This window comes from Lissotriton vulgaris, chromosome 11 (genome assembly GCF_964263255.1).
Source record: "Lissotriton vulgaris chromosome 11, aLisVul1.2, whole genome shotgun sequence".
Lineage (NCBI taxonomy): Eukaryota > Metazoa > Chordata > Amphibia > Caudata > Salamandridae > Lissotriton > Lissotriton vulgaris.
Genome location: NC_141699.1, coordinates 931156439 through 931177247, shown reverse-complemented (window position 1 = coordinate 931177247; position 20809 = coordinate 931156439).

The window sequence follows — 20809 nt, the reverse complement described above, 5'->3', positions numbered from 1 at the left end:
GGCAGCTACTTAGGGGTGCCTTTTAACATTCCCCCACTCATGTAACAGTGCTGGAGTCCTCAATAGGTCTTTAGTTTTCCTGTATTTTGATACACTTGAGGATAATAATTTCATACACTTGAGAATGTGATTTTCTCCAAAAACTCTGTGTTGTGGTTCAGGGTATATATTATTGTCTGGCATAGGAGTCACCTTTAAACACACATTGATGCTAATGAACTAGGTGTTCCTCTTGGTTCGCAAGGTCTGCGATTTCTACGTACCCTGTAGGAATCTTTGGAGTGGTCAGTGTTGGGTGTGACATCTTGTTTACTATCACACGTCAGTTGGGTTATAGGTGTAGAACCATTGGGTTGGGCATAGTAAAGAGGTGTACTTACTGTGTCTTCTATTTCTACACTACAGAGCGGGGCCTCATACTCCCGAGCGGTTGCCGGGTGAGGTGAGGTCATCACCCACACAAAGCTGGGTGAGTATCACTGAGAGGAAATTCCTGAAAGTGATGTAGCTAATATGCTTTTCAGAATGCAGAATGTAATATGAGTTCTGTAGGTGTGTCTGCACGGTTTCTGTGTGTGTACGACAGGTGGATGTGTAAGACTTAGCTTTGTTTGACATACTGTCTTTGTGTTCCTTTTCCCCTGTTAGGAAGAAGACACTTTTCTTCCCCTCCAGTGGACATTTAAGTACACAAGTTCCTGGTATATATGTAACTCTGTATCAGTACATGTTTATTAACCTTTACTCAAACACATCATATGTTGTTGCAGTAGCTGATTTTCTATTAGAGGTCCTGAAGAAAGCTGGGCTCATTGCTCTTAAAGCTGAAACATGTCGACCGTACTGCATAGCGCCACAAAGTAGTCTTACTACTTGGCGTGTTTTTAACCTTTGACACTTAGACTTCTACTGCAATGCTCTTCGGAGTCCTGGTAGTCCATTTTATCATCACACATCTTTTTTGAGCACTGCACCCTTTTCATTGACATCACCTTAGAGTGTCACAACAAGACTATGGTCTTGACAACTCTTCCCGCCTCGACACTATATGGTCGAACTTGGGATGGGAAGTTCAAGTGATTCCCACATGACGCAAACTCCACCACATGGGTGGTCTGATGGGAATTCTTCTAGCCTTTTGTGACTAATAGTCTTCAATTGTTTCACAACCCTTTTGTCTCATACACTCACCATTAGTGTCTCACGGTCGCTGTTGCAGTTACACACCGTTTACAGACCTGGTCTGCTCTTTTGTGTGTTTTTTACCTTGTTACAGGGGAGCGAGCAGAAAGGTCATTAAATATTTCCCCCCGACCCTCCACACACCCGTTTGTTTTCTCAGTATTTAGTGCAGCTTTTTAGTTGCGGGTCGTTTATATCAGGGTGCAAACGTATTTTGCACCTCTAAGCTCACCCAACTTAATTGTGTGTGTTCCTTTTTGTCCACCCACACTGACACTCAAAGATAATAACAGCCACTTCCATTTCTGTGTAGTAACAAGTAGTCCTGATGGGATCTTTTCACCCTGGTATCACATAGTGATGCATGAGATCATGCATGCCCTCTGAATCCAACTATAAGGCTTGATTTCGCCTGTGACATCGTCCTCCTTCCTCCTTACAATCAGCTAGCCAGTGACCACCCAACTAGCATGTCCCAACTCTTCAACTTAGATAGCTTATTAAAAATAACCACTTTCTATGGTAACAATGTAGTAATATTCTTACTCCATAAGTCACTGTCGATCAATATCACGGGAACCCGGCTTAATGATATTCGCCGGTCCTGTGTTGCTGATACTTAGTCTCTTGTGGGGCGATGCAATTGGGATCCTCTGAGCCCTATGGTACTGTCGCCAGATAAACTATTGGTTCGACCCCCTCAGTAGCTGTTATTGCCCAATATATGGACATTTGCTCTCTTTAGTTCCAATCGGGTACAAGGATTTCCGCTGTTTGGCGAGACATGGCCAGCGCGCATGCGTTGGAGTGTAATGGCTCCTAGTCTCCACGCATGCGCTAAAAAGTAGCAGCTTCCTCGACGCGATTTGCCGCGAGTATGCCCAATATTGTGTTTAATCCTGGCTCCATGGAGATTCCAACACCCAATTAACAGGAGCCTTATAAGGAGGCAGGGCGTTATGGCTTTCACCTCCACATCCGCTCGTGTTTGAATCGAGGGCACCGACGGACAGGTGAGGCACAGAGGGTTCGCACTTAAGTGAAGTGTAGTTCTGTCTTTAAATAATTTTTAATAATCATTATCAGCCAGTTCAGTAAGTCCTGGTATGGTCCCTATTTTTCAATCTGTTTTAGGGCCAGGGTACTCTGCCTTTTGATATGTCTATATAGGTTAGAAGCCCTTTAATATGGGTGACCCAGGCAGCTACTTAGGGGTGCCTTTTAACATTCCCCCACTCATGTAACAGTGCTGGAGTCCTCAATAGGTCTTTAGTTTTCCTGTATTTTGATACACTTGAGGATAATAATTTCATACACTTGAGAATGTGATTTTCTCCAAAAACTCTGTGTTGTGGTTCAGGGTATATATTATTGTCTGGCATAGGAGTCACCTTTAAACACACATTGATGCTAATGAACTAGGTGTTCCTCTTGGTTCGCAAGGTCTGCGATTTCTACGTACCCTGTAGGAATCTTTGGAGTGGTCAGTGTTGGGTGTGACATCTTGTTTACTATCACACGTCAGTTGGGTTATAGGTGTAGAACCATTGGGTTGGGCATAGTAAAGTGGTGTACTTACTGTGTCTTCTATTTCTACACTACAGAGCGGGGCCTCATACTCCTGAGCGGTTGCCGGGTGAGGTGAGGTCATCACCCACACAAAGCTGGGTGAGTATCACTGAGAGGAAATTCCTCAAAGTGATGTAGCTAATATGCTTTTCAGAATGCAGAATGTAATATGAGTTCTGTAGGTGTGTCTGCACGGTTTCTGTGTGTGTACGACAGGTGGATGTGTAAGACTTAGCTTTGTTTGACATACTGTTTTTGTGTTCCTTTTCCCTTGTTAGGAAGAAGACACTTTTCTTCCCCTCCAGTGGACATTTAAGTATACAAGTTCCTGGTATATATGTAACTCTGTATCAGTACATGTTTATTAACCTTTACTCAAACACATCATATGTTGTTGCAGTAGCTGATTTTCTATTAGAGGTCCTGAAGAAAGCTGGGCTCATTGCTCTTAAAGCTGAAACATGTCGACCGTACTGCATAGCGCCACAAAGTAGTCTTACTACTTGGCGTGTTTTTAACCTTTGACACTTAGACTTCTACTGCAATGCTCTTCGGAGTCCTGGTAGTCCATTTTATCATCACACATTTTTTTGAGCACTGCACCCTTTTCATTGACATCACCTTAGAGTGTCACAACAAGACTATGGTCTTGACAACTCTTCCCACCTCGACACTATATGGTCGAACTTGGGATGGGAAGTTCAAGTGATTCCCACATGACGCAAACTCCACCACATGGGTGGTCTGATGGGAATTCTTCTAGCCTTTTGTGACTAATAGTCTTCAATTGTTTCACAACCCTTTTGTCTCATACACTCACCATTAGTGTCTCACAGTCGCTGTTGCAGTTACACACCGTTTACAGACCTGGTCTGCTCTTTTGTGTGTTTTTTACCTCATTACGAGTGGCCTGGTGTTAGGTTTGACATCCCCATTCCTGCAATGCACTTATTTCAGGTTGTATCAGGTTAGCATTGCGTGGCTAAATAAACGACAAGTGTGCTCACGTAATGCAACCCACTGAGTTATCCCTGTTAGGTGTACGGTTCAGTTAGCAAGTGTGACTCCATTTGGCATTTTGTAACCTCTATTTGGCTGCTTAGACTGTGCCCGAATTAGGCCTCGCTGTAAGATTGCCTGCCTCAGCAAAACACCGTATTTCATGATTATTTTCTATGTTGCTCAAGGCTGTTTTCTAACTTGCTAATGAATAGGCCATTCTGCCTTGCCATGCTTATCCCATCTGGCAGGATTTAGCTCATCCTACTGTACGTCTTGGTTCATGTTCGGCTCACGCAGGTATTTTTCCATTGTGGGCATTGTTGAGGGCATCAGCAGAGGATTGATTATCCACTGTGGACTGTTGGGGGGCCAGTCCCTCGCCAGACATCTTAGGGTGCAGGTCATGATGAACTCCTCCGCAGAGTATTGCTAATAAAACTAACGCTTGTATTCTCTACTGTCTGACCGACTCTTCATTCTTGGGAAGGCAGAGCAGGTGGTTGTAAGTAACCCTTGGGCCCCTAAGGGCCACGTCCTTCAGTTGGGGCCTGAACTTGGACCCTGCAAGGTGATTTGCAGGGTCAGGGGGGTGAGTCTGGTCGCTTTTGGTGGATCGAGGTACCCCACAATCACCGAGCTTTGTTTTTGCGGCTGCCCCGCCCGGCTAATCGGGCGTCTCCTCTTCTTGTGATCACCGGCTAGGGTCCTGAGAAGGCAAAACCCTGGAGTTGACCATTTGGTCCACGGGGTCGGCGGTGGAGAATAATTTTACTCGACCTGAGTGCACCAGGTGTGTGACTTGATTCTTGGGCAAATGGCGCCATTCTTGAACGGCACAAGCTTGCGGGCTGTGTCGTGGTCTGTTTTGGTTTGATCTTGGTGCGTTTGCGCACCCTTTTTGAAAGGCACAGAGTGTTTGTGAACAGTCTGCCAGGCCAACTGGTAATTTGGTTTCCTTTTCTCGTAAAAAGTCTGGGGTTAGAGCCTGCCTTCTTGAACTTGGTACAGTCTCCGGACTGCAGTGAGCGGGGTGTGGACCGTTTTGTTTTGGTGTTTGGACAATTGTTCTCTTGTTTATTTTCATTCTTTATTTTTGTTGGTGTTATATTTGTCCATAGGGGACAGTGGATGTGTCTTATATTAAGAGGCCTTGTTTAAGTAAGTTTGGATGTTTTGAATATCAATGTCGTTCTACTAATGCTCTATTGGGAGAGAGTCAGCCTGCCGCCTGTGCCTCCGGTGGGTTCTCCAAATATTGACTTATACGTTAAACACGGCATTGGCCCTATTATGTTTAACACATTGTGGCAAAAGTATACGAGGGACAATGCTGAGCTACAGTGGCCCCTTACTGGCTCATTTGATAAACAAAAATTGAATTTCTTGCAGAATAAATTGTTTTCTCAAAAGAGCAGGCAGTTGATGTTTGATTCTCTAAGAGTGTGGCAGAAAGAAGCAAAGCAGCGCCATATGAGAGCGGACAAAGAGGCCCGAAGGAGACAGACGGAAACTGTAACACAGAAAGAAGTGGCCTATGAGAGGGAAAGGGTAGAGAAAGGTATAGAATGCACAGATAGAAAATTCCAATTACAGACTGATAAATGCTATGTTACTAGGGATTGTTGTTGAAGAGCTGTTGGATTCTCATTCTCCATCTCCCTATGCCCCTGAACAGATATACCCGACAGTCCTGACATCCTAGTCTTCGGCCCCTAGTGCCTCCCTCTCTAGTGTTTCCATTTCTGGCACTACTGCTTCAGGCCCGACCCCACTTACTTCTTCCTCACCCATGCTAGCTGCGGGGTGGGAGCTGTTGGCTCTCCTGTTTTGTCTGCTAGCCCCATTTCAAATGCGAAGCCCCCATTCACCCCTACAACTCTGTCTCTCTACATGATGATACCTGTCTCTGCATCTGAATGTTTCCCCCTTGGAAGTGAACACCCAAATACTGTCAAAGACCGAGACCCCTGTGCGTGGGATGCATGAAGTGGATTGGGCAGCAGCGTGAGATCGCATGGAGAAAGTGTTGGTGTGTTCAGCTGTGGGTGATGAAGAGAAGCAAATGGTAGCAAATCAGGTAGCTCAATGGGCTCAAAACCCGATCTATAGTGTGTAAGATGTGTGGAGTGTGATGAAAGATTATGAGCCCCTTGTACAGCAACATGCTCTTAAGCACATGTCGAACACGCTAATAGGACTGTGGGAACAGTGTTTTCAGGGTGTTGAACCGCTGATAGCATATGTGGTAAGTTGGCCTGATATATGATGTTTCCAATTCTGGAACCACCTTGTATCAGTCCAAACAATCCCTTATGGTGTCTGGTTGTAAGTCAACCTTATAGACAAGCTATCCTAGGGGTAGAATGGACTAAGCAGCCTGAAAGGCTAAACTCAAGAGGTCGTGTTAAGCAAGCTGTTTTACCAATCACAATCCTGTAATACCAAATGAAAGGACACCACACAAGTATATATTATAAAAATATATGTGTTTATTACTAAAATAATCCCCAGTACTCTTTATGAGCAAAGGGGCACAAGCGTTAAATCAAAAGCACAGTTTAACACCATCGATGCTAGTGTTATTTTCCTCCTGTGCTGGAACTTGAGATTCCCCATTGTTCATGACGAGCTCAGCTCGTCATGAGTGTATGGAGGTGTACATCATGACGAGCTGAGCTCGTCATGAGCGTCCAAGGAGATAACATATGAAATTTGCACAATTATGGATGAGGGCGGGTGGCCACTCAAACCATATATTAAAAAAGTGGTATAAGAGATACCAATCGAACAGTGGTTAGGCCTAGGGCATAGGGAATCGCTGGGAGCAGTCGGGACAAGCAATGCTGAAGTCGGGAAAAGCCCACGGGATTCGGGTGCAGCGCTTAACACCTTGGCTGTTTTGAGTTTTCCCCTCCTATGCTGAGCTTTGAGTTTCCCCATTGTTCATGACGAGCTCAGCTCGTCATAAGCACAGCTCAACCGTGCCTAATGATGGGCTGAGCTCGTCATGAGCAGCGAAGGGGTTAAAGCACACGCATGCACCAATGCAAAGTCAATGGTGCGTAAAAGTTACACAAATAGAGTTTAAGGATACTTCCTCTGAACCTAGAAGGACAAAACTTTAGACACAGACCCTAGAGGTGTGTACCAGTGTGGGAACACCAGCGTTGCTGAGTTACCTCACCCACAGGAAGCGGGTGCATAGGATCGAAGTGGCGTTGGGTTTCGTCACGCAGGTTGTTGGTGCTTGAAGCTGAAGATGCTGCAGGCGATGTGAAGGAGAAGTGTCCGGTGTGATCCAAGGGTGGATCAGAGTTGTAGAGTACCTGAAAGCAGAGAGGACAGAGTCTGGGTCACTCAGCAATGACTAGGGTGGAACCTGGACGCAACCAGGCAATGTTGGGCGCAATCAGGTGGTTGTTGAGGAGCTTCTCTCCGCTGCCACATGGGCTCTGGGGCATCTGCGATGTCCAGGAGCATGTCACGTGCTGTCCTACGCAGGCTCTCACCGTCGGCGCTGTCGGCTTCAAGATCGGAGCAAACAACACTTGGCAAGACCAATCCACGCGGGATTAGAAGATTGCTTCTCACCCAGACCAGGAGGGTCAGAGCGGGTGCTCCTTTTCAGAGTAGTGGGTGAAAGTCTGATGCAACCAGAATCACAAGTCGTATTTTGGTTTTCGTCGGCACAGGGGCCACAAGCCAGCTGGCAAGTGACCGGGCCAACGCATTGAGTCAAGGAAAGCAGAAGGACCCCACGCAGCACTCGTCGAGTGTAGAGGGGTGAGCTTTGGTGCCAAAGTGGCTCAGGTTTCGGGATTCTCAAACCCCGGTGTACAGCTTCGAGGGTCACTCGTGGGCTGCACAGTCAGCGTCTCATGGTCTTTTCAAGATGGCGTGCCCCACGCTTCCGGCCGCCTCCACGGGTCTCAGCTCTGCAGGGACTGTGGATCGGGCTATAAGAAGGCAAGCAAGCTAGATCTCGTCGATCTCTGTTGCTCGAGTTCTGGCAGGAACTGCAACAAAGCAGATGTCGAGGTGCTGGATGGTGCCTGTTTGCACAGGGTGGTCACTCCTTGACCACAAGGGAGATTCTTCAGTCTTCTACGTCGAGTAGGATGTCAAAGAGTCCAGAGTTTTGTTTCAAATGTTTCGTCAGGATAATCTTAGTGCGTTGGCACTGCTCCCATTCTTATACCAATCTAGGGGGCTGGATTACCTGCTAGGTCCCCTCCTATGGGTGGGAACCAGGAAGGGGGTGGATACACCCCTTTCCCTTTGATCCAGGCTGCACTGGGACCGGGGCTGGTGTGCCCCAGAACCGGTTTGGCCGGATTATGCAAGGGGCAGCCTTGTGCTCCCCAGGCAGTGTCTGGTTTCTTTCAAACCTCCCTGCTACAATCCACTATCTCCTGTCTGGGGTGGTGTAACACCTCCCTGCGACAGGAAAGCCTTTGTCCAGGCCTCCTCTGCTGAGTTTCGGTCAGCAGCAGGAGGTCAGACTTGTGTCTGTGGCAAAAGCATCCATTTTGTGGATCTGAGGCTCTTTTAAAAATCAACCGTGTTTCAGTAAAGTAACATGTCTTCTCCCTCTAGAAGGGTGGAATGCTATCGGTTCAGTTAGCAAGTGTGACTCCATTTGGCATTTTGTAACCTCTATTTTGCTGCTTAGACTGTGCCCGAATTAGGCCTCGCTGTAAGATTGCCTGCCTCAGCAAAACACCGTATTTCATGATTATTTTCTATGTTGCTCAAGGCTGTTTTCTAACTTGCTAATGAATAGGCCATTCTGCCTTGCCATGCTTATCCCATCTGGCAGGTTTTAGCTCATCCTACTGTACGTCTTGGTTCATGTTCGGCTCACGCAGGTATTTTCCATTGTGGGCATTGTTGAGGGCATCAGCAGAGGATTGATTATCCACTGTAGACTGTTGGGGGGCCAGTCCCTCGCCAGACATCTTAGGGTGCAGGTCATGATGAACTCCTCCGCAGAGTATTGCTAATAAAACTAACGCTTGTATTCTCTACTGTCTGACCGACTCTTCATTCTTGGTAAGGCATAGCAGGTGGTTGTAAGTAACCCTTGGGCCCCTAAGGGCCACGTCCTTCAGTTGGGGCCTGAACTTGGACCCTGCAAGGTGATTTGCAGGGTCAGGGGGGTGAGTCTGGTCGCTTTTGGTGGATCGAGGTACCCCACAATCACCGAGCTTTGTTTTTGCGGCTGCCCCGCCCGGCTAATCGGGCGTCTCCTCTTCTTGTGATCACCGGCTAGGGTCCTGAGAAGGCAAAACCCTGGAGTTGACCATTTGGTCCACGGAGTCGGCGGTGGAGAATAATTTTACTCGACCTGAGTGCACCAGGTGTGTGACTTGATTCTTGGGCAAATGGCGCCATTCTTGAACGGCACAAGCTTGCGGGCTGTGTCGTGGTCTGTTTTGGTTTGATCTTGGTGCGTTTGCGCACCCTTTTTGAAAGGCACAGAGTGTTTGTGAACAGTCTGCCAGGCCAACTGGTAATTTGGTTTCCTTTTCTCGTAAAAAGTCTGGGGTTAGAGCCTGCCTTCTTGAACTTGGTACAGTCTCCGGACTGCAGTGAGCGGGGTGTGGACCGTTTTGTTTTGGTGTTTGGACAATTGTTAGGATCGAAGTGGCGTTGGGTTTCGTCACGCAGGTTGTTGGTGCTTGAAGCTGAAGATGCTGCAGGCGATGTGAAGGAGAAGTGTCCGGTGTGATCCAAGGGTGGATCAGAGTTGTAGAGTACCTGAAAGCAGAGGGGACAGAGTCTGGGTCACTCAGCAATGACTAGGGTGGAACCTGGACGCAACCAGGCAATGTTGGGCGCAATCAGGTGGTTGTTGAGGAGCTTCTCTCCGCTGCCACATGGGCTCTGGGGCATCTGCGATGTCCAGGAGCATGTCACGTGCTGTCCTACGCAGGCTCTCACCGTCGGCGCTGTCGGCTTCAAGATCGGAGCAAACAACACTTGGCAAGACCAATCCACGCGGGATTAGAAGATTGCTTCTCACTCAGACCAGGAGGGTCAGAGCGGGTGCTCCTTTTCAGAGTAGCGGGTGAAAGTCTGATGCAACCAGAATCACAAGTCGTATTTTGTCACGCTTCCGGCCGCCTCCACGGGTCTCAGCTCTGCAGGGACTGTGGATCGGGCTACAAGAAGGCAAGCAAGCTAGATCTCGTCGATCTCTGTTGCTCGAGTTCTGGCAGGAACTGCAACAAAGCAGATGTCGAGGTGCTGGATGGTGCCTGTTTGCACAGGGTGGTCACTCCTTGACCACAAGGGAGATTCTTCAGTCTTCTACGTCGAGTAGGATGTCAAAGAGTCCAGAGTTTTGTTTCAAATGTTTCGTCAGGATAATCTTAGTGCGTTGGCACTGCTCCCATTCTTATACCAATCTAGGGGGCTGGATTACCTGCTAGGTCCCCTCCTATGGGTGGGAACCAGGAAGGGGGGTGGATACACCCCTTTCCCTTTGATCCAGGCTGCACTGGGACCGGGGCTGGTGTGCCCCAGAACCGGTTTGGCCGGATTATGCAAGGGGCAGCCTTGTGCTCCCCAGGCAGTGTCTGGTTTCTTTCAAACCTCCCTGCTACAATCCACTATCTCCTGTCTGGGGTCGTGTAACACCTCCCTGCGACAGGAAAGCCTTTGTCCAGGCCTCCTCTGCTGAGTTTCGGTCAGCAGCAGGAGGTCAGACTTGTGTCTGTGGCAGAAGCATCCATTTTGTGGATCTGAGGCTCTTTTAAAAATCAACCGTGTTTCAGTAAAGTAACATGTCTTCTCCCTCTAGAAGGGAGGAATGCTATCCCCGTCGACAGAACTGTTGAGGGGATAGTATTCCAAATCGTATGACACCTTACACGACATGTTTTGATAAAGCCAAACCAAAGTTGCTATATAACCGCGAGGATTATAATGCACTTAATAGTATATGGTATGGCATTATCCCGGATCAGCTTAGGGAGTTGTTCCCGACAGCTGCAGACAGGCTCAGCTCATGCCAGAGCACCATCTCACATTAAACCACACACTCTGCCTCCAGGATTGATAAGGCCTTCCATAGGAGTGGCTCACAGGTTTATATGTGTCCCGATATAGGTTTAGATATAGGTATACTATATCTAAGCAAGGGGTGATTACACCCACTTGCCCCAGCTGAGTGATCAGCCAGTTGTGTCAATTTAAGAACCAGCCAGGGGTGGCAAAAGCTATGCTTCAGCCCCTGGTAGGCCTTGGTGGCACCTATGTCCTGAGCACCTATAGTGCAAGGTACAGGGGCTGACAAGGAGTTCATTTCCAATTGGGTTATGTACCTATAGTACATGTATGTGAATTTAGAGAGAGAACAGCAGGTGGCTGGGGGTCTGATTAGCAGGCCCACAGCCTCAGTAAGTCGAAAACCAGTGAAGCAAAAAGCAAAAATTGGGGTGACCATAGGATAGCAGACCCTACTCTCCTACACCCCCCCCCCCCAACGCAGGGACATTAAACTTAACCTTGACCAGATAAGTCTTCATGTTCTAATTGGAAGTACCTGGAGAGACCATCTGCATTACCATGGTCAGTCCCTGGGCGGTGCTTCACTGTAAAGTCCATCCCCTGTAGGGAAATGGACCGGACCACCTGAGTAGTTTGGGATTTTCACCCTTCATCTGATTTAGCCACAAGAGGGGCTTATGGTCTGTCTGAATTAGGAAGTGAGTACCAAGCAAGTATGGCCACAACTTCTTCAGGGCCCAAACCACAGCAAAGGCCTCCCTCTCAATAGCTGACCAACGTTTCTCCCTGGGGGTCAGCCTTCTGCTAATAAAAGCAATGGGCTGGTCTTGACCATCTGTATTCAGTTGTGAAAGCACAGCTCCCACCCCCAACTCTGAGGAACACAAGAAGCTGACTGTGCAGGCTCTGATCGGTTCTAGGTTGGACTATTCCAACGTCCTTTACCTGGGCCTGCCAGAGTACCTGTTGCAGCGGCTCCAAGTGGTGCAGAACGCTGCCGCGAGGGCCATTTATGGCCTTAACAGGCGAGCCAGTGCTGCTGGCCTTCTGCAGACCTTACATTGGCTCCCTATCCACAAACGGATCGCTTTTAAGGCATTAACCCTGGCCTACAAAGCTTTCCACGCGGTGGGAGCCAAGTATCTCCAAAGAAGACTTGCCTTTTATCACCCGGCCTGCTCTCTCAGATCAGAATCTCTGTTTTTGGCGGTTGTGCCACGCGTTAAGAGAGCTCGCATTGGAGGCCGCTCCTTTGGACTGCTGGCGCCACAGCTGTGGAACACCTTGCCGCTGACACTCCGTGGAGCCACTAGTTTACTTGCATTCAGGAAAGGCCTCAACACTTGGCTGTTTGCCCTCTAGGCTGTTTCTCTTTTCTTTTCCGATTCTGTTTTCTATTTTGCTTTTATCACAGTGTTGTGTTATTCTGCTGCAGGTCTTATTATTAAAGCGCCGGGACACTCTTTTTGAGTAGCCGTGCGCTATACAAAAATAAATATAACATAACATAACTCAGAAGCATCTGTCTGTACAATGAACTGTTTGGAGTAGTCAGGACTCTTCAGGATATGTGCAGAGCACATGTCCTTCTTCAGGTCATCAAATGCCTTTTGACAGCTAACTGTCCACTGAACCTTTTTGGGCATCTTCTTGGATGTCAAGTCATTCAATGGTGTCACAATGGACCCATAGTTCTTTACAAATTTTCTGTAATACCCAGTCAGGCCCGATGTCAATCTCGCCAACTCTGAACACCTTCACTTCCAGATCCACATCGACCACAAGACCACACTCAGAGGCACCCTCCTTTACAGGCCACCAGGACCCCGCGCACAATTTAGTGAAGACATCACGGACTTCATCACTCCACACGCGCTCCCCTCCGAGGATTACATCCTTTTGGGAGACCTCAACTTTCACCTTGAAAAGAACAACGACCGCAACACCACCACCCTTTTGGACAACCTCGCCAACCTCGGACTTAAACAACTTGTCACTACCCCCACCCACATCGCAGGTCACACACTCGACCCTATCTTCACCTCCAGCAAACATGTATCCTTCAGCCACACCACGGCTCTCCTTTGGACCGACCACAGCTGCGTTCACTTTACCTACAACAAGACCACTTCCAACAACCATCCTCAACCCACTCTGCAAAGAAACTGGAACAAAATCACCATTGACCAGATCTCCTCATCGCTTCTTCAAAACCCCCCAGCCCACTCCTCAAACCCAGACCAAGCAGCCATCAACCTCACCCAATGGTTATCCAACAGCGCCGACATCCTAGCACCACTGAAAAAACGACAAATCAAACTAGCCAGCAAGAAGGCCTCCTGGTTCAACGATGATCTTAAGAAATCCAAGAAACTCTGTCGCTCCCTTGAGAAGGCCTGGAAAAAAGACCCAACCACCAGTACCAAGGACGCCTTCAAAAACGCCACCCGCATACACCACCAACTAATCCGGTCAGCCAAGAAAGCCGCTTTCAAAGACCGACTAGATAACAACGGCTACAACAGCAAAGAATTATTCAACATCGTCAAAGAGTTTACCAACCCATCTGCCAACTCCAACGACATCACCCCCTCCCAAGCCCTCTGCGACTCCCTAGCTTCCTTCTTCCACAACAAAATCGCAGACATCCACAACAGCTTCGACAACCGACCCGGAGACCAACCCACCCAACCCCCTGCAGGACCCCCACCCCCCCTGAACATCATCAATGACTGGAAGCCACTCTCCACTGAGGACACCATCCGTCTGATGAACTCTATCCACTCAGGATCCCCCACAGACCCATGCCCTCACCACATCTTTAACAAAGCAGATTCCATTATTGCACCGCACCTCCGAGACGTCATCAACTGCTCCCTCAACTTCGCAACATTCCCGGAAAGCTGGAAACATGCGGAACTCAGCGCCCTCCTGAAGAAACCCACAGCTGACCCCACCGAACTCAAAAACTACCGCCCTATCTCACTCCTTCCATTCCCGGCCAAAGTCATCGAAAAAGCGGTCAACAACCAGCTCGCCGCCTTCCTCGAAACCAACAATTCCCTCGACTCCTCACAATCCGGCTTCCGAGCCAAGCACAGCACTGAAACCGCCCTCATCGCAGCAACAGACGACATCCGAACTCTACTGGACAATGGAGACACAGTCGCCCTCATCCTCCTCGACCTCTCCGCAGCCTTCGACACAGTCTGCCATAGCACCCTTCTACAGCGCCTCAGAAACATCGGAATCCAAGGAAAAGCACTGGAATGGATCACCTCGTTCCTCACCGGAAGAACCCAGAGAGTCCGCCTCCCACCATTCAAGTCAGAGGCCTCTGAAGTCATCTGCGGCGTACCACAAGGATCTTCACTCAGCCCCACCCTCTTCAACGTATACATGAGCCCCCTCGCGGTCATCGCACGCCAACACAACCTCAACATCATCTCCTACGCTGACGACACTCAACTGATCCTCTCACTCACCAAAGACCCGAACACGGCCAAAACCAACCTGCATGAAGGAATGAAAGAAGTAGCCGAATGGATGACGCACGGCCGTCTGAAACTGAACTCAGGCAAAACAGAAGTCCTCATCCTAGGCACCTCCCCCTCCGCCTGGGATGACTCTTGGTGGCCAGAGGCCCTTGGAAAAGCACCCGTCCCGACGGACCACGCACGGAACCTGGGCGTCATTCTGGACTCCTCACTCTCGATGACCAGACAAGTCAACGCCGTCTCATCATCTTGCTTCAACATTCTTCGCATGCTCAAAAAGACATTTCGCTGGATCCCCATCGAAACTAGAAAAACGGTCACCCACGCTCTGGTCACAAGCCGACTGGACTACGGAAACACCCTTTACGCCGGTACCACCGCAAAACTCTAGAAAAAACTCCAACGCATCCAGAACGCTTCAGCCAGGCTCATATTAGACATCCCGCGTAAAGAACACATCTCTGGTCACCTGAAAAGCCTCCACTGGCTCCCCGTCAATAAGAGGATTACTTCCCGGCTCCTAACCCACGCACACAAAGCACTCTACGAAATCGGACCCGAATGCCTCAACTCACGACTGTCCTTCTACACCCCCCCCGCCAGCTACGATCCTCCAACCAAGCCCTTGCCACTGTACCCCGCATCAACAAAACCACCATGGGAGGCAGATCCTTCTCCTACCTGGCAGCTAAAACCTGGAATTCACTTCCCACTCACCTCCGCCTTACTCAGAACCACCTAGCATTCAGAAAACAACTTAAAACGTGGATATTCGACAAGTAATTCCCCACCCGTCTTCAAGCGCCTTGAGACCCTCTGGGTATGTAGCGCGCTATACAAATTATTTGACTTGACTTGACTTGTGTCTGGGTAATTGGAGGAGCCCAGTCCTGTATGGTCTGGATTTTGCTCTCCAATGGTTGAACATGACCCCCACCTACTAGGTGGCCCAGGTACACAACCTTGCTCTGCCTATCTGGCACTTGGTAGCCTTGATAGTCAGGCCTGCCTTTTGCAGGGCCTCCAGAACCCTCTTCAGGTGGATCAGGTGATCCTCCCAGGTGCAGCTAAAGACAGCAATATCATCTAGATATGCTGCACAAAAGTCATCCAACCCAGCAAGGACTTGATTCACTAACCTTTGGAAGGTGGCAGGTGCAGTCTTCAAACCAAAGGGCATTACCACAAACTGATAATGTCCACTAGGGGTAGAGAATGCTGTGTTGGCTTTTGACTCTTCAGCTAACCTGATCTGCCAGTAGCCAGCTGTCAAATCAAATGTGCTCAGAAACTTGGCAGAAGCCAATTTATCAATGAGCTCATCTGCTCTTGGAATGGGATGTGCATCTGTCCTAGTGACAGCATTGAGACCTCTGTAGTCCACAGAAAACCTCATTTCTCTCTTTCCATCTTTGGAATGAGGTTTTGGCACAAGGACCACTGGGCTAGCCCATGGGCTCTCTGATGGCTCAATCACTCCAAGCTCCTACATCTTTTGCACCTCAGCCTTTATACAATCCCTTAAATGGTCAGGTTGCCTGTAGATTTTATTCTTCACAGGCAGACGGTCACCAGTGTCCACCTCATGGGTGCACCAGTTAGTTTGACTGGGTGTTAGTGAAAACATATGTCTCTGGGCCTGCAACACCTGTCTGCAGTCCCTGAAAGCAGAGGGGACAGAGTCTGGGTCACTCAGCAGTGACCAGGGTGGAACCAGGACGGAACCAGGCAATGTCGGGCGCAATCAGGTGGTTGTTGAGGAGCTTCTCTCCAGTGCCACGTGGGTTCTGGGGCATCTGCGACGTCCAGGAGCGGGTCACAAGCTGTCCCACGTAGGTTCTCACCGTCGGCGCTGTCTGCTTCAAGATTGGAGCAAACAACACTTGGCAAGAGCAATCCACGCGGGATTGGAAGATTGCTTCTCACTCGGACCAGGAGGGTCGGAGTGGGTGCTCCTTTTCAGAGGAGCGGGTGCAAGTCTGGAGCAACCAGAATCACAAGTCATATTTTGGTTTTCGTTGGCACAGGGGCCACAAGCCAGCTGGCAAGTGACCAGGCCAATGGGTTGAGCCAAGGAAAGCAGAAGGGCCCCACGCAGCACTCGTCAAGTATAGAGGGGTGAGCTTCGGTGCCAAAGTGGCTCAGGGTTGGGTCTTCTCAAACCCCGGTGTACAGCTTCGAGGGTCACTCGTGGGCTGCACAGTCAGTGTCTCGTGGTCTTTTCAAGATGGCGTGCCCCACGCTTCCGGGCGCCTCCACGGGTCTCAGCTCTGCATGGACTGTGGATCGGGCTGTAAGAAGGCAGACAAACTTGATCTTGTTGATCTCTGTTGCTTGAGTTCCGGCGGGAACTGCAACAAAGCAGACGTCGAGGTGCTGGATGGTGCCTGTTTGCACAGGGTAGTCACTCCTTGACCACAAGGGAGATTCTTCAGTCTTCTACGTCGAGTAGGATGTCGAAGGGTCCAGAGTTTTGTTTCAAATGTTTCGTCAGGATAATCTGAGTGCGTTGGCACTGCTCCCATTCTTATACCAATCTAGGGGGCTGGATTACCTGCTAGGTCCCCTCCTATGGGTGGGACCCAGGAAGGGGGTGGATACACCCCTTTCCCTTTGATCCAGGCCGTGCTGGGACTGGGGCTGGTGTGCCCCAGAACCGGTTTGGCCGGATTATGCAAGGGGCAGCCTTTTGCTCCCCAGGCAGTGTCTGGTTTCTTTCAAACCTTCCTGCTACAATCCACTATCTCCTGTCTGGGTTGGTGTTACACCTCCCTGTGACAGGAAAGCCTTTGTCCAGGCCTCCTCTGCTGAGTTTCAGTCAGCAGCAGTAGGTCAGACTTGTGTCTGTGGCAGAAGCATCCATTTTGTGTATCTGAGGCTCTTTTAAAAATCAACTGTGTTTCAGTAAAGTAACATGTCTTCTCCCTCTAGAGGGATGGAATGCTATCCCCGTCGACAGAACTGATGAGGGTATAGTATTCCAGATCGTATGACACCTTACACGACATGTTTTGATAAAGCCAAACCAAAGTTGCTATATAACCGCGAGGATTATAATGCACTTAATAGTATATGGTATGGCATTATCCCGGATCAGCTTAGGGAGTTGTTCCCAGCAGCTGCAGACAGGCTCAGCTCATGCGAGAACACCATCTCACATTAAACCACGCACTCTGCCTCCAGGATTGATAAGGCCTTCCATAGGAGTGGCTCACAGGTTTATATGTGTCCAGATATAGGTTTAGATATAGGTATACTATATCTAAGCAAGGGGTGATTACACCCACTTTCCCCAGCTGAGTGATCAGCCAGTTGTGTCAATTTAAGAACCAGCCAGGGGTGGCAAACGCTATGCTTCAACCCCTGGTAGGCCTTGGTGGCACCTATGTCCTGAGCACCTATAGTGCATGGTACAGGGGCTGACAAGGAGTCCATTTCCAATTGGGTTATGTACCTATAGTACATGTATGTGAATTTAGAGAGAGAACAGCAGGCTGGGGGTCTGATTAGCAGGCCCATAGCCTCAGTAAGTCGAAAACCAGTGAAGCAAAAAGCAAAAATTGGGGTGACCATAGGATAGCAGACCCTACTCTCCTACAACGTACCACATACAGGACCGGGTATATGCTACAGGTATGGCTCCTAATGAGGATTTTGCCACTGTATCGACATTGGTGGGGTACCAAGGTAGATTTCTCTAAAAGGTTCCGGAAATAGGGACACAGCACTCTAGTCCATCCCATTTACCATCCTGAAATTCCAGAAGTACGTGACTCCATGGACACTGTAATTTGACCATGGGTTGATGGTTGGTTTCAGGAACAATGGATCTATACTCCTTGGAAAAGGAGTGAGGTCCTATCCCTGAAGAGTTTGTTACCAGACCCCGGAAAAATCACACAGCTTATTATAAGGAACTGACCGAGGCAGCCTCCTCCACAGTAATGACGTTAGCAGATATTGAATTGTTCTTCGGTCTACCATTACCAGTAGATATATGGAGGCATGTACATATGCAGGATCATGCATTGGAGTTAGGTGGCACATGGGAGGTGATGAAGGCATGGGATAAGGAGTGTAAGCCCGGTGATAAGCCGAAAGCGGAGCTCCTAGCTTTACCAGGGTGTACTATCACTTACATGCACTTCCTTATTCCGCCAAAAAGAGTGGATTTGGATAAGTTGACTGCGTGTCGCCAGAAGAAGGATGAAAGTGTGTCCGATTTCTTCACTAGATTCGAAGAGGGGTTTGTAGATTTTAGTGGTCAGGACTAGTCACAAGAAGGTGGTGTCCGGTTGTTTGTGAACAGATTTGTCACTAATTTGCTTCCTGAGATTGCAACAAGGTTGCAGGCCTCGGAAAGTACTTGGAACGACATCATCCCCATCTGTGATTTTGAGTATGGCCAAGTAAAACGAGCATAGAGAGAATGAGGACAAAGCGAGGATGGAGAAAAAGTCAAAGGATTTGAAGACAAGGGTGTTGATGCAGCAGGTTGCGAGGGGCAGAGGAAGGGGTTTGGGTTTGGCTCAGTGGTTACCCGGGTACAACAGGGTTTGTGCTTCAAGTGTACCCCTTGGGCCTAACCAATGTTCGTACTGTAAGAAGGAGGGACATTGGCGGAATGAGGGTCTGGAGTTGTTGCTGAAGGGAGAGGCTTCAAGAAGTAGAGGGTTTAGAGGACATGGAAGAGGAGGAGGAGGCAGAGGGGAGACGCAATCAGAGGATACATTGCATAATAGGCAGAGCAGGAATTATTTAGACGACCCTTGGAGCCGACAGTACTATCACAATGATTATGACATGGACGAGGTGACCGGAGTGTCTCATCGCTAGGACAGCCAGGGAGAGGACGAGGGACCAGTTTGGGTGTATATAGATCAAAATGGACCCTACCTCACTGCTGATTTACAGGGCACCACATTTTATTTCTTGTTGTTACAGGGGTTATGAATAGCTCTGTTTCCCGTTCCCTGGTCTCGGGGCAGCTCTGTCTGGCCAAAATAATGTTTCAGTGGGTTTCCCAGGTGTGGGGGTTGTTAGCCCCATTTCCAAACCTCTTGCCTTTACTATTGATCCCTTCACAGTTGATTCACCATGTCTATTGACGTCCAATTGTGGGGAGAATATGCTAGGACAAAGAATAACTATAGCTCAGGAGCTCAGGAAACAAGGTAGCACTGCAGGCAGTGTTAATTCAGGTACAAGGAATAGCTATAGCTTAGGAGCTCAGGAAAGAAGGTTGCACTGCAGGCAGTGCAAATTCAGGCACAAGGATCAGCTAAAGCTCAGGAATCAAGGAACAAGGATTAACTATAGCTCAGGAATCAAGGAATATCAAAAGCTCAGGAAACAAGGATCAGTCTCACTGGAAAACAGCTACAGTGGCAAACCCTGGGCTGAAGGCAGCTGGGGCGTAAAAGAGCTCACAATAAATACATACATCAAGTGTGAGCAGGCTAGCAGAAGTCAGCCACAGGTGTGCTGAATTTCTCCACCCATCCTTGGCCTGAAGGCGTGGAGACAAAGCAGTGAGCAGGGTATTATAGGCAATGGACTTTCCAGCATGAGCACACTGACTCCCACAAAACCCGGTATGGATTGGCAATGTATGTGAATTCCTAAATGGTGTCCAAATAACTGGAATTCAGGATATGCATGCAGGGGAGTGTCCGGAGCATATTACAACACTGGAAACCCAAAATTCGGCCCCCTGGTGGTGGGCAGGAAATCACAAGACATGCAATAACACACTAAGCCCTCATTACGAGTGGCCTGGTGTTAGGTTTGAAATCCCCATTCCTGCAATGCACTTGTTTCAGGCTGTATTAGGTTAGCAGTATGTGGCTAAATAAACAACATGTGTGCTCATGTTCTGCAACACACTGAGTAATCCCCGTAATGTGTAGGCTTCAGTTAGCAAGTGTGACTCCATTTTGCATTTCGTAACCTCTATTAGGCTGCTTAGACTGCGCCTGAGTTAGGCCTCACTGTCAGATTGGCTTCCTCAGCAGAACACTGTATTTCGTTATTATTTTCTATGTTGCTCAAGGATGTTTTCTAACTTGCTAATGAGTAGGCCATTCTACCTTGAACTACTTAACTGAATGTGTAGTTTCTGCTCCCATGTTAGGAGATGCTTAGACCTAGCACCATGGCCTTGGAGTCTTGATAACGTGCACCCATCTGGCAGGTGTTAGCTCATCCTACTGTGCCTCTTTGTTCATGTTCGACTCAGGCTGGTATTTTTCAATTGTTGGCATGGTTGCAAATTTTATTTATTCACACCAAAAGTCTTCAACCATGACGCGTTTCGGCAGATCCCTGCCTTGATCACATGACAGTGCTACAACTTGTGGGAAACCCTTTTTAAAGTGACAGTGCATAATGGTCATGTAAAAAATACTTTCATTTCATTGTTTTAATAACTGTTGTCAATGTTCGCCTAAATGCAAGTTTGTTCCTATCTTTCTTACAAGTCCAACCATTCGGTGGCTTAATAAATATACAGTACATCTTTCTGTATATAATAACCATAAACATTT